General features: G+C 37.5%; 1 protein-coding gene across 1 annotated transcript in view; it reads right to left on the bottom strand.

The window, feature by feature from the left end:
* LOC138048836 (tetratricopeptide repeat protein 28-like) overlaps window positions 1-13,666 on the bottom strand; it is a 30,134-nt gene extending 16,468 nt beyond the window's left edge. Inside the window, exons 1-2 of the mRNA XM_068894949.1 lie at window positions 13,644-13,666; window positions 11,224-11,271 (exon numbers count right to left, since the gene is read on the bottom strand). The gene's annotated coding sequence lies outside the window, so the exon portion shown is untranslated. The remainder of the gene's footprint in view (window positions 1-11,223; window positions 11,272-13,643) is intronic.
* Window positions 13,667-14,060: the final 394 nt, after the last annotated feature.

Raw genomic sequence — 14,060 nt, 5'->3', positions numbered from 1 at the left:
GAGCCATTCTTAAATCCAAGTTTATAAGTAGTTCTTATCAAAAATACTGTTAAGAGACATAACACAAGAATCAGCCAAGAGCCTCGAGCAACAACATGACTTCCCGCCATGACAAGTCAGCTGGGACTGACCTGCTAACACGTTTCCATTGGGAAAGGCTGCTGGTCAGGACAAAATTGGTCGTTTTTATTCCAAGGCGCATCATCTAGCCCTCCAAATTATGCTTCTCTGTCTCACGCACATTATTCTTTTGTTTGCACTCAGCCTGATTGTAACGTTTCACGATAATTTGAAAATCTAATATCGTATATGACTGTACGTTCAAATTCGCATTGTAACGTCCTCTTGCAGCTAAAGATGATCGATGGTCTATCGAAACATGTTATGCAAAATAAAAGTTGTTGTCCATTTTCAGTACTCGTGACTGTTGTAGACTGTTCGTTTCTGAGGGAGCCTTGAGTAATAAGCCTTATGGTTTGTTATCAAGCTTCCTGGAAGCTTCCTCGTATTTCTCGGTGTTGTGATAAAAAAATATTAATAATAATAGGTACGCAATGCTACATGTGGGTAGGCACTTGGACACTGTACTACCAATGGAGTGTTAAAGTGTGTTGTCGTTGTCATTCCGGTTCTAACCATTTACTAATCTCCATCTGAAAATTTGAAGAAAAATCCATGGCTATAGTCCACAATCATGGTAAATAAAATACACCTCAACATCCCTAATTTAGCGTCAAATTTTCTATCAAACTTAATGCTATCATAAATACGAGGGGCCACATGCATTATTATTTACATAAAACAGTTTTGAGGACCATGAATGAAGTCTAAGAAGTCACACTTTACCACTGTCTAATATCCAAATTGTATAAAGTCAGAAGATTTCAAACAGGAAATACAAGTAAATGAATTTCATATTTAATTTAAATAATTAAATGACTTAAGTCCAATTTCAGGGATAGGCTTAAATGAGTAAGAGGTTTTATTATTAAAGATAACCATAATCAAACTTAACTGTGTGTCATAAAGAAGGATTGCTTATTTGCTTATTATCTAAAAGAGTAATCTTCACAATTTTATTCATGATTTAAAAAACATAAGAACCTTTCAGCAATCAGCAATTATGATCGGTTTATAAAGTGTGGTAGATTCTTGATATATGAGCAGCAAAACATGTGGCATAACCTCTAAACCTTATCTATATCTACAAATTGTGGCCTCTTCCTAAACCCTAACCTACTTGTGCCTTAAACCTTAGGGTAATGTATACACTTACTGAAAAAGACTCAGCAAACTAGGCTAGCTTGGCTAGAGGAGGTATCCCAACGCTACAAACATACAAGCAGCAAACCTCTAGCACACTCAGAGTTTGGGTTCTTGCTTAACAGGCTCATATAATGCCATTACGAAACCAGGTTGATTGGTGTTTTATCAATAATAAGCATTGAGCTTAGGTATTTTCAGGGGGGTAACTCAAACTTATCCAAAATTTAAATCAACAACTTAAATTTGAATTAGCCCCTTTGAGTGGGATGAATACGGTATTTTAAATAAAGTTAATTTCAGTTATAAAATTTTAAAAAACTAAACTACCTAAAGTAGACTTCTTCAGGCACTTTTACAATAATAAATAAACACCTGTATTTAAGCCATATCTGACGGAAAAAGTAACGGCCACAAACATTAAGGTTTCACCGGATTTTCGAAAGAGAACAGGCGCAGCTGTGAAATATTAGTTTAAGTCGTGAGAAACAATGTTTTGTGGCCACGGTTTTAGCCTGGATTACACTAAACAAACAAATGATATAATAAATAAAGGAACACACAGGTATTCTCATAATTGGTGAAACCACTGAAAGGAGAAACATGTTCTTTAGGGACGTAAGAGAACATCGAAAACTCGACTTGCAACATAAGCTGGAGGCCTTTGACTGGAGATGAACATGATCTACAAGAACGCATTAACAATCTCATCCGAAAGAACCAATGCATTCCATTCGGCAAGAGAACAGAAAACATGGAACTGGATCAAAGAAATGGTAGGACACTGTGAACAAGATCACAGGAAGAAAGTGCAGTTGCCAGAATGTCAGCTCTGTTCTAAGCCCAAGTGCAATCAACCAGTACTTCAAAGAGATAAATACTCATACGGCATATCCCGCTCCTCTGCCAATTCCCATACCACCCAGCACTCGTATTCTGGCTTTCGAGGTACACATGGTTGAAAATCCCTTAGCACAGCAGAAGCACACAACCTCTGGTACAGATGGGCATCCCTACTGGATGTGGAGAGATTTCTCCCATCTCCTGGCTCCGGTGATCACGAAGTTGTTGAATCATTCATTGCAGTAACATTCTGTGCCCTGTTTCTAGAAACTCACCTATGTGACCCCTATCCCAAATGAATCACCCTTAACTGGCAACGTTAACAACCAACTACGACCTATTTCTCTTACAAATATCATAACTAGGCTCTTTGAAAAGTTAATACTTAAGTTTGAGCTGTCTGAAGTCCTCAAGTCGCTCATAAGACCTTACCAATTTGCCTACAAAGAAGACTCTAACACCACAGTCGTGCTTGTGAAGTCCCAGCATTATATTGCCTGAAATGGTTAGATAGGGAAGCTGACTTTGTACAGGTATTGTCATTCGAATTCAGGAAAGCATTCGACACTGTTCCTCATGACATCCTCTCTGATAAACTTAACGCAACAGGCATAAATCCCTATGTTATCAACTGGATCCTTGGCTATTTGAATCCCAGAAAACAGAGGGTTGTAGTTAATGGAAAAACAACAGAGTTCGCAGACATCAATAGAGGCGTACCTCACCCTATCCTCCTTGGTGATCAGATCAATTATGTACAAATGGCTGACCCTAGGAAAACCCTTAGGGTGAAATTTGCGGATGATATCACCATCAGCATCCCCATATATAAAGACGGTACTGATGCGACAATTGATGAAGTCAACAGTATGAAACACTGGGCTGCCTGTAATAGAATGAGGTTGGACCTTTCGAAAACGTGGGAAATGCTGATACGCAGCGAGACTACCAGGCCTGTTCCACAATTGGTAAGTGATATTGAACGTAAGAGCTGGCTTAAGTTGCTTGGTATTTCATTCCAAGAAAACCCTTGCTGTCGGGACCTCCACATTGACAACCTAATGGCCAAGGCAAGTAGTCGGCTGTACATATTGAGGGTTTGCAAGTTCTATGGCTACTCTCAAGACCAACTTAGCAAGTTATTCGACTCCCTCGTTTTATCCTTATTTACATATGGCCTAGACGTTTGGGGATCCGCATGTCAGAAGTATTTGGATCTGGTAGATTTTGTTTAAGTTTATAGTTTAGTAGAACTGTAAAGTGTCTTTCTAGTTGTGCAGTCCGTGTGGAACGGTTTTTCATACTATGTATTTTGTTCACATTTTCCTTTCACTATACTTTGTTTCTAAAGAAAGGAAGAGATATAATGTATTGATAACCTTTCAGCCGGAGATAACTCTAGTTTTTGTACCGGAAGTCTATAGAAATCGCCGGCTTACTTAGACTCATGGGAAATGTGAAACCATGCTCTTTTGTGTGTCATGGCGTGCGAGTGAAGTACAGTTTACCTTTGTGTTTAGTTCGATCTGTGTGATTCGTTGGCCATTGGTACGCAATCTTTACAACAACCTCTGCAAATGAGCCTACCGATATGGATATACCACCAAGGCTGACATATCGACCTTAATTCAAAAGAAAGATCAACTATTGTTCAATAAGATCACCACCACGAAAGACCATCCAGTCCAAGATTTGCTGCCGCCAAAACAAGAATATTAAGGAAAAGGGGGCATGAATTCCAGCTCCCCCAGATAATAGCTGAAAGATACAAATACTCGTTATGAACAGATGCCGTTTTAAACTTGTGTGATTATATCCCGTGATGTTTGGTTGTCCCTTTTTACATCTTTTTACATCTGATTGTAGATTTTAAATTGTTTTGTTATTCAATATTTCAAATGTAAAGACTCACGTCTGTTGAGCCTGATTTTTTAATAAAGACTTATTACTCGGAAACAGTTCCAGCTGCATATTAATTATAACCCAAGCTAAAATTAACTCCGGGATTTTATTATGAAGACACAGGATGAAGAATTTTACATGACCATTTTCAGTCTTTGGCTGAAAAATCTGTGTAATCAGGCTGAAAAGAAAAGACATCTACTGAAGACTATTGTAGTTAAAAAGTCGCCAAGCATCACTTGCTTTTAAGAAATTTGTGGTTTCAAATTAAAAATCATGTTACTAGTAAACTGTAAGCATGTCAGGTATTAAAATTTACAGTGTGTTGTCCTATTTTCCGGACACTTAGACTTGAGTTCACGATTCTGTATTTATTTGTAAAAACGAAACAAATCCAAACTATACGTTCCAAAGACTAATGGATTTGTCTGCTTGCGTTTGTTCTTTTCATGACCAAGCTACGTTCCATTTAGGTGGGAAGATTCAAGTTTTCGTTGAGGAAATTTGTTTCTTATTAAATGCGACTTTTATCGCACGTAAAGTTTTATCTTTTCATTTTTAAAAGCGATCTGTTCTCGCAAAATGTGCAATAGATTTAACTTTTGTACGCCATAAGTCAAGCTGAAAGGCACGTTTTTCGAATATATAGGACTTTTCTGTTTGCAGTTTCGTATCTGCGTGCAAAAAAGTGTCGGGAAATAGGGCCACTGACTGTATTGCACATTCGCCAGCCAACTAAATTCTTGATCGATCGTCCCTGAGTGCGAGCGACGCTGTTTACGCAAAATATTGAAATTTCTTTAAGCAAATCAACAAAAAAAAAGAATTCCAACTTTTCTAGTTACGATTCTAGTTCTGGCCCCTTATTTGAACAGCTAAGTAGACTGGAAAAGGTTAGATATGCAACGTCAAATTCAAGAGGCCGTTATGGTCTATAAGTCGCTACATGGCCTAGCTCCTAATTATCTTAGCTCTCTTTTCACTCAAAGAAATATCTCATAATTTGAGGGACAATGACAACAAACAGGTTATTCCACATCCCAAAATAACTTCCTCAAAAACAGTTTTAGGTACAATGGTGCGGTCATCTGGAACAACCTTCCCCTGGAACTGCGGCAAGCGGAAACTATCAATAGCTTTCAAAGGGGCTGTCACAATTCACCCAGCATTCTTGTAAAGCATTCTTGTACAGCAGGTTTATTAATTTCTCGCGGTGGGGATAATTTATACATATCGTAATATTTTTGCTTTATATTATAACGAATTTTGATACTTTTAGATAGATATATATAGCTTGTAGTGTTGTTATACCTGATGAATACACCGTGTCTAATTAAAGTTATTATTTACTTATTTGATGAGTAAATTCTTGGAAATCGATTTTATGATAAAAACTAAATTTTCAAGTGCGAATAAGAAAAATATGCAAGTAAACTAGACGCTCCATAAAGCGTATACTGGGTTGCCTCTGGTACATGTTAAAACAGAAGGCACTGAATTGGGTGGTATTGAACCGCAGGCTACCAGTTGATTTTTTTCAAGTGGGGGGTCATTAAGACCATTTGAGGGTCACGCACACGTCGTGCCAGCAGAGGCCCTTTGGCTCACACGTTCACACCTTTAATTATTTTGTAATGTCCAGTCCCATTTGAGGTCTTTCAGTTTTTTAAGCTTTGGTAATAAATTTAGTTTAAAGATAACAAAACACGCTCTTGAGTAAAATTCACTCATTTCTTCTTTAAGGTGATTCCCTAGTATTGCACTGCGCATCCTGTTCTGCGCATAACACAGCGTAAGCCCCGTTCGTATTCAGGCATGGCTAAGAGGCTTTATGGTCAAATTTCATGGCTCTTTGTCTCACAAGTCTCAACGGATATTCTAAACAAAAAAATGTTTAAATTAAACCATAAAGACTCGTACCCATGTGTGAATATTGATATATCGAACGTGGCCAAAAACATTTCAAAATGGCGACCTTTCGCGAGGGACAGCTCGCTATAAAGAAGAATGGCCGTTTTCAGAGCACAGCAGTAAAGAGCAAAACAAGAAACTTTTTCAACTCTCACAAAACAAAAAGTCGAGTGATAGCCTTGATGATGCTAGAGAACATTTAAGTCCGACAGTGAAAGTGAAACCGCGCTATCGGGGAGACGTGTTGTCGAGGGGTCGAGCTTGATTTGCTTTCTGTTTTCTCCTAAACGAGGTTGGTGACCTATCTTTTTTTTGTCATAATTTTATTCTCTTACTGATCTTCTTTGCGCTGTAAAAAAAATTACAAAAAATGTACGTCAGAAAAAAAAGTTACAGGAAAGATAGTATTCGTAGCCATCACTCGTGGACACAAAATTGTCTCCTCGAGATCACGCACCCGAAGAACATTTGTAGTCAGTGCCTTTTCAAGACTTGTGCCTGTGCCATAAAACAAACATTAAATTATTCCTTTTGAGCAACACAATTCACCTGTTTTGTTATTTCAAGAATTACGTTAAAGCTGTGCTTCCTGTTCCTGCAAAACGTAGCCTGAACCGATGGAATAAACTTGTCCTTGATAGATGAAGGCGAAATGCTTAAATGAGTAACTTGAGCAAGTTATGTCTCTCAAACGAGCTTGGTGACCTACTTTTTTGATTGCACATTTCGAGTCACCATAATATAGGGAACAATCGAGGAAAGTTTTAAAAAAATCTTACGACAACTTCTGTTACTAAGGAATCACCTTAAATAAATAGTCTGCTAAAAACTAACTGCATATTGCTCTGACGGATGTTTTCCAGCATGTCATGCATGTCTTGCAGTTGTACTAAGCAAACGTTTATTGCACACACTAAGAAAGGACTGAAGATGTTGTTTCCGCCTCATAATTCCTCTTCTTGTTAGTCTAATCTGATACCAGGTCAAAACATTGTTTGGCTTTACGTTTTCACCAAAAAGTACCGTAAAAGCTAGGAGTTAACAGAAAAAAGAGAAGAAAAAAAACGCATAGTTTTATATCTAATATATCTAATTCTGAATCAAATTCTCATCAAAAGATTAATGACAAGCGATCATAAAAACATGAAAATTTCTGCAGTCTGACTTTTATGAATGAAAGGAAAGGTCATGATGTTTGTCCGAAGGAAGAAATTGATCACGTGCTAGGCAACCATAAAGGAGCATGAGATCACCTTGTGTCAACTGAATGAACTACAGAAAAGAATGTTAATCGTTTGTCGTTTTCAGAGTAAAACAACGTACTTTTTAGCCAAGAAACTTCCGTCTTTGGTTTTTTAATTTTGTTGTAATATTTAACTGAATATTTACATTTCATCTGTCGGGTCAGGAAGCCTTCTTTGTCGGGTTCCTGAGAAACGTATCTATTTTGACTTCAGGGTGAACTATTTACACAATCGCGAGGTTGAGCGGCCATGTAATTGAAAATCTGAACATCTATGAGATACAAAAACAGACTTGCGAATTATCGCAAATCACAATGCTGACAAGCACAAAAGCAGAAGAAATGGTTAATAAATATGAAGTTTGTTACTATCTGAATGTTTTTGTGTTAGAGTAAAGGGATATATTGTCACGCAAATTATGTAATTTCATGACACTAAAAATTCGCAAAAAGCGTGAGTTTCATGTAAACAATCTTCGCACTAGTAAGTCGTAGCAATAAATTGGATTAACCAGGAAGTTAAAAAATAGTGTTGCCTTCCCAAATAAACTTCATTTTACACTGCAATTACAAAATCATTTGTCAGAGAAATAAAATTCTTGTCCTCGCGTATCACATTTCAACGCACGTATGCAAATTTGTTAACTCATTTTCACTGTGTCCCGATTCCCGCGAATTGTTTTTTCTTTCAAATATTAAAAAAAATATTATTTCTCTTCAAGCGTTGCATCTTTTATGTTCAAACAACAGCTAAAAATAAAGATTTTTTTATCAATCTATCCATAGATTTTTTTTAATAATTTAATATTCTCTGTCAAAATTTGCACAACAATCAAAACACAAATATAGCAACGCACGCAACAAATTTAGTCGAATTCTCATGCTTAACATAGGAATTTTCAGTTATTGTGAAAATCTTTCTCTATTCGTTAGCAATCATCCTTGGAAATTTCAGAGAAATCGACCGGTCCTCGAATATTTTATGGTTTTTTTCAATGGGATGTCAAAAGGCCAAGTAGATGTTATGCATAATCGGGCAAGTTCGGGCGATCAAGTTGCGCGTGTGACCCGTTCTAAATATTTTTTCTCAAAATGTTCCCGAATTGTCAAGTATCACCACAGAAGACAAGAACATCATTCTAAAAGCTTATTCTACACAAAAAGTAGGTTATGGAGGTAATTTTGAGAGTGGAAATCAAGTTTACGGCAGACGGTAAATACAAACTCACGAGGCATGGTATATTTAATTAAGTTAACACAACAGAAAGACGCTAACCTCATTTTGACACGAAAATGCTTTACTTTTGCCATAAAAACTATCCAGTTAAGCTCGCATATTACACAACATGATGAATTCATAAAGGCCACCTTTTCCGGCGAAATATTTCTTTTGAAACAAATAACATATTTGCTATTAGAGGCAAAAACCCCTTCCTATTTCATTACGTGCGTGAAGACAAGAAACTCAATCCGGTCAAATTACCATACGCAATTGCAACAAAATAAATTTCGGGATCAAACCCTTTCCACGAAAAACCTTTTCCTTTAATAATGAAGAAAAAAATAGACGACAAGCTTTCATTCAAATAATTCTTGGCTGTCACATTTCCAATTACTTTTTTTTACCTGAAGACTGTGCAGAGTTGAGTACAAAGAATACAAATAGCCAGACAACAGAGATCACAGATCCACCTAAGGTGTTCGATTCCTTCTCTGTCTTTGTTGAACCCATAAGTTACCAGGGAATTTTCCATTTGGTTTCAGCACTTAGTAAGAATATTAGAAATACAGCTCACTTTGATTTCGGCTCGACGGGCGATAGCTGTTGTCGAAGTCCATTACTCGTCGCTTTTAAGATTCCAGATATTTATTTTTCACCGCCTGTCTTATTTATTCAATTGACGTTCTATTCTTGAGCTCCATAAGGATATACTTTGTTTAAAGATGCACTAAACCTCCATGCGGGTTACGATGACTTTCGACGCCATTGCAGGTTAATTAAATGTTCTCCTGTGTGCACCAGAGAAATATACTTATTACCCCAGCCCCCTCAAACCTAACAATATACGCAAAGAAGACTCTATGCACAAAGACACCACTTAGCAGGAAAGTGACAGGCAAGACTTTTACCGACGCGTAAAAAATAAAGCACCGAAGAAATATTACCCATTTTCCGACTGGGATTGCCATACTGGCAAACCAGTAATCAGCATAAATATGTTTGTCACAATTGGAAATTGTTTAAAAAATACCATGATCACTTAAAAGGCAGTAAAGTATGTAACATAAGTTATAAGAATCGTTGTAAAAAAGGTGGGGGACATAAATTAATTAGAACAATAAATAACAATAAGCTTTTATAACCTGATCTAAACAAATATTTAGCACGGATGGAATCAGACTGTTTGTTAGTGTTGGTTTTAGATCTTTGATAAAAAAACATTTCGAAAATAAGACAATCAAATTTGTTTTGACATTTCCTTAAAATTCTAAAACTTTGCGCGATGTCGTCCGGTTCCAAATCATGTTGCTCTCTGAGATGATTTCCGACTGCCGATCGTTTGTGTTACTCAATTCATTGGTGAAGGTGTCGGCACGTATAACCGACATAACCTGCATCACACAGGTCACCCTTAAAATAATACACCACGCATTGCTGATTCACCAGGGGCGGCTTGTCTTCCCTTATACGTGCCGACTTAGGTGGCCACGGTAAGGCGCGTCGCACTGTCAAGGCAAGTTTGTTTAACATAGCACAGACTGTTCTGTTCGGAATATCTACCTGTAGCTTTGAATCTTAGTAGCAATGCAGAACGTTCCAGGAATCCCATTTCATTTTTGAACGATTCTACTAGCAATTGCAATGACGTAATGAAAAAAAAGCTTGGCAGGTAACACTATACAAATGTTACATCCCCCGCACCGTCCCAGGGATTTGGGGTGGCATGTTTTCAGTTGACTAGTTAGGGATTTGTTATGGCTGAAATAATTCTTTACTGCATTCTTACTAGTAATTTGCTTTGTGACACCCTCAATTTTGAATCTAAGCGGATTAAAAAACTAAAACCTTCTCTGTTGAGGGACAAGTCAAGACACATCATTTAAGAATACAGGGCGGTACATAGTTCGACCACACAAGAAACAAATAATTTCTTACACCCCCAAAGCTAATATTACTGATGAATTCGCAAAGTTCCTCGTTACAAGCTCTTAAGCAGGACTAATGAATCCCACATTAAATGAATTAATGGATAAGCAATATTGGTAAATTGTTTCCATGCGTGCATCAGTCGCAACTATATGAAAGATTGTGATCACTTCAGATCATAAAGAAATAGACGTAAAAGGAATGTGCGCCGACATATGCCCAGTCCACACGTATCCGGAGATTTTTGTATCCGCAAATTTTTTTATGCGGATACAAAAATATCTGCGTCCACACGTAGCGTATACGAATCGTATACGACCGTCCACACGTATCCGTTTCGTATCCGGATATCTCAAAGGATTAGTCAACAGAGCATGCGCATTACAAAGAAAGCATTGAACACACAACGTTTCTGCTCGCCGCCATTTCGGAAAATCTCGCGCGGAAAAAGACTGGTTCTGATACTGTGACGTCAGCGTATACAAAAATATACGGATACGAGCGTCCACACGTATCCGGATACACAGCGTATACAGAAATTTCCACTCTGGAGAGCGTATACAAAAATTTCCGGATACACCGAGCGTATACGGCGGATACGTGTGGACGCCAGGTGTCTCCGCATAAAAAAGTTTTCGGATACAAAAATCTCCGGATACGTGTGGACGGGGCCATAGTTACAAACTTTAATCAAAGTACAGAGAAAACAACAGGACGCGAGTAGGAAATGTTCAGATTTGATTTGATTACGCATGCATTACTTGTTCTTCTTATTAAACAATGAGTGACAGTGAAGACTTTAAAGCTGATGAGACGTAATGATTGTGATTCTCGATGCAACTGACCAAAGAACAGAAAGCAGTATAGTTCAACTAAACAACAACCAAATAATGAATTAGGATTGTCTCATTACCTTGCAATGTCCCCGTTGGAATGGGTCGAGCAGCAACAAGGATTCAAGCTACAAAATAATTAATATCGAAGGATTGCTTACACCTGTGCGTGCAACAGTTACAACTGAATGACCATGACCGTTTTACAAATTAAGCATAAAAGCAATACTAACAAACATGTACTTTCTAGCTTTAATTTAAAGTATAGAAAACACAACAGGAAGCAAGTAAAACGTAGTCAGAACTGGTTGATTACGCATAAATTACTTGTTTATCTTACTAAGTTTTTCAAATATATATGGGGCAAAAGTACTGAACGCTGATTGGCTGAGAGAGAGGGCATTTATTTGTTAATCATGAGGGCACAACGAGGGCACTTTTTGGTTAACAAGAATTAAGGCACACATGATCTTCAGGATTTATCACATGATCTTCAGGATTGGTTAACAATTGCTCAGCAAGAGCAAGGTTACAAGACAATCTTTCTTCCAGATTCTGACTCTGCATGATTTAAACATATGAAATACATTGAACTAAGGCAAAACTTTGGATTTAGAAGTGATACCAAGAGATCTCGAAGACTGATCCAAAATAACTATTAAACATGAAAAAAAATATTAATAATAATTTCCTCCTCCGTGCACATGACTCGAAATTTCACCACCATTTTTTATTTCATATCATTAAAATTCAGGTTTTGCGTGATAGGATTTTGCCATTAGAATCTTCCTACAAATGTCCGCAGTGAGTTTTATCGAAACATGAACATAAACATTTTGGCGAAAAAATTGCAACATTTCCTACGTGGCCAAAAATGTCTTCATGACGTCATCAGTTGTGTTAGATTGCAGCTGGAAATATGAACAAGACAAATCGAAGAGTCTGCTGAAAATATTATGTTGGTGGTGGCCCTGAGCTAGTCAGCTGCAAAAATTTCAGTTTGACCCCAGGTATATCAATACATCTTTTTCCTACAAAGGAGGATTTAAGAAAGAACTGGACGAAATTTGTCCAAAAACACCAGCCCAGTTTCAAACCTACCCAGCAAACCTACGAATACTTTGATTCGGTGCTGTGTTTTGCACAAAGGGTCGATCTAGCTGATATGTCTGGGGTCCGAAGATTTAAGAACCAGCGATTGCAACAGATGAAGGGCGACAGAAGGTGCAGCTCGCACACACAGATATGCTGATGCTCTTGATTGATCACTTCGTTCTATGCCATACATGTATCTTTCCGCTTCCAGAATGATGAATAAAAACTCCTCAATTTTATTTGGAACTCGGACATTAATTGGAATGCACTGTAGCTCATTCAGTGAATATAAATCGACTGACAAGCCAAGTCCCAAGCCTGCCTACAGATCATTTTCACTGTCACACCATAAAAAATAAATTCGACAACCTCACCAAGTCTGCTTACTTTTCACTAACGAGACAGTACACATGACTATAAACACACCTAATATACTTGAAACGTTTAAACTGCGGACAATCATAGGAAGAGGCATTTTTTCCGATCATCTTCAACCCAGTGTGGATAAAAATCTGGAAGACATCACAGTTTTGATTTACCGTGTATTCATCAAATGTTCGAATTCTAAATGCCTTCCAAATAAAATTCACATTAATAATATAATGTACACAACCGGATAATTAACTCAGGTCCTCAGAGCAATCAGGAGGACAGCTGTAATCTGGTACCAAAAACTGAAAATAAAAGTGATGGGCTCTCAAGTGATGTGAGCACACTGCAAGATTTCGCCTGATGTGGATTATACGCCAAATTGCTATTCTTCCTAACTAACTACAACTGCCGATAAAGAAGATCAGGGAATACTCTATATTGCTGTGTGCTCTTTTGCCGCTTTAAATCGTAAATGTAGTGGTAAATATGCTCACAACCGTACTGAATTTTCGCACAAGTTGCATGCCTCACAGAACCGATGACGTCAAAGTCCCGGCCCAATCCTCCCAGGCCTTTGTCTCATATTTTCCTTAAAAATGCGAGAGCTTTTTTCGCATTTTCACCGAAATTAAATTGTTTTTGAAATGTTTCAGAAATGCTTCTTAGACCATCACAGTTTAGGTTTTAAAATAAAAAATGGTGGTGAAATTTCGAGTCATGTGCATTTTAATACATTTCATGTTATGTCCATAACTCGCTTACGTCTATGTAAATCAGATTCTTCTCTTTTTTACTGCGCTTAGCTTTGAAAATCAAATGATTTGAATTTCTAATTTGACGACTTACTGCAGAAGGTCTTAGCAGGTTCGAGTCCCGCCAAGGGGCATTCGGATTTATTCCGAGTAACCCCGACTCACCACAGATCAAAAGAAATACCTCTTCATAGAGCAAGTTGTATGTAATTGAAACTGGTTTGCATAGCTTGAGTCATTTAGTCATAAGAAAAAGATACAAGTAAAAATGAACAACTTACCAGTGTTGGTCCCAACGGATGCCTTTCACGACCAGAAGTTTCGTCTTGTTACTCTAAAAATTTAATTTGATGTGGTTATCCACTGCCAAGTCACTCGGTAAAACATTTATCTTGTGGGATATAACTTTCTTACCGCAAATCAATTATGCCTACCCAAACACCAGAGAGATCAAATGACTGTAAATAAAAAGCTTACGACAGATACATCACTAACTTACTTTCTTGATGTGCAAATGCGAACTCAGCAAGGTACAGATTTTGTTAGCTTGCTTTATGCAAAAACAAATATTGATGCAAAAGTAAATTGATACACAGTTTCTAGAAAGACCAGAAGGAAGTTTCCAGGACGATCGCTCGAGAATAACATATTTACGATATCAAAACAACATTAAGTTTGAACCGTGAATATAGAATATA

This window comes from Montipora capricornis, chromosome 5 (assembly GCF_036669925.1).
Source record: "Montipora capricornis isolate CH-2021 chromosome 5, ASM3666992v2, whole genome shotgun sequence".
Lineage (NCBI taxonomy): Eukaryota > Metazoa > Cnidaria > Anthozoa > Scleractinia > Acroporidae > Montipora > Montipora capricornis.
Note: the sequence above shows the minus strand (reverse complement) of the source record. Positions and strands in the feature narration are given on the sequence as shown.